The 1,176-nt window shown below is 40.4% G+C and overlaps 1 pseudogene; it reads right to left on the bottom strand.

Moving 5' to 3' along the window:
- Positions 1 to 767: 767 nt before the first annotated feature.
- Positions 768 to 853, bottom strand: LOC112867117 (U2 spliceosomal RNA; annotated as a pseudogene).
- Positions 854 to 1,176: the final 323 nt, after the last annotated feature.

A 1,176-nucleotide genomic window follows, 5' to 3' on the forward strand; every position in this document is an offset into this window, starting at 1 on the left:
TGAGATCATGACCTGAGCTGAAGTTGGACACTTAACTGACTGAGCTACTCAGCTGCCCCCTAATCCATTTTCCATATTGCTGCTGCAATATTTCTGAGATGCAAAATAACTTTATTCCTTTGCTTAAAATTGTCAAAGGCTCCCAATATTCATTGAGATAAAACCTAAACTCCTTAGTATGACTTTGGAGTCATTTACTCAACAAATACTTATTGAGCACCTACTACGTCTAGTCACTGTTCCTAGTGCTTGAGATACACCAGTGAACAAAACAGGGAAAGATCTCTGCCCTCATGAAGATTACACTTTAGTGGTGGGAGAGAGATAATAAATGATAAATATGGTACGTAAGTAACTTATCCGGCATATTAGAAGATGCTAGATGCCATAGGAAGGAAAGTAGATCAGAAATTCTGGGAGTGGCCGAGGCAGGGTGTGTTTCCACGGAATGGTCAGGGTCAGCCTTTCGAGATTTGAGTGCATGTCACCACCACATGCACCCTAACTTCCCACCATACTTTACTATCTTCCTTTCCATGAATAGCCCTTGTTCTATCACCTATTAGCACTTTAGTTTGACACAAAATGTCCAATTTTCACAGAAGCCCTTTCTTTGCCCAACCCCTCTCTACTTTCGATTCCCCATTCTGCTATGGCATCATCCCCTCTCCATCCCCTGAGTTCCACTTTCCTCCCAGATAGAATTGGTTGTCCCTCTTCTTTATTAAATCCATCTCACAGGGTTTTGTTTTTTTTTGCAATTATTTGTTTGTTTTGTATTTGTTAATTATCATTTTTTTTGCTAGGTTATGCTATACTACACTTGATCTTAGCCAAAAGGCCAAGAAGCGATTAGGTTATGCTATAGCAACAACAACAACAAAAAAATCCCTAAATTTTAGTGGTTTCTCACCTACATTTTGGTTGCAGCAAATTCTGAAAAACTGTGGCTCTGATTCCTGAGTTCCCTTCATTCCAGGAGTAACCTACCTTTGGGACATGTCTTTTTCATGGCAGAAGGGAAAACGACTGGCCAAAACATTCAGTGTCTCTTAAAACTTCTCATGTATAGCATACATCACTTATGCTCACATCTCAAAGTCAGTGGGGCAGAAAAGATTCCTAGAGAGAGTGTCTCTGCAAGTTTCGTGATGATGGTTGGGCAATGGAATCCTC

Source organism: Puma concolor, chromosome A2 (genome assembly GCF_028749965.1).
Source record: "Puma concolor isolate L17-30 chromosome A2, mPumCon1.1.hap2, whole genome shotgun sequence".
NCBI classification, from domain to species: Eukaryota; Metazoa; Chordata; class Mammalia; order Carnivora; family Felidae; genus Puma; species Puma concolor.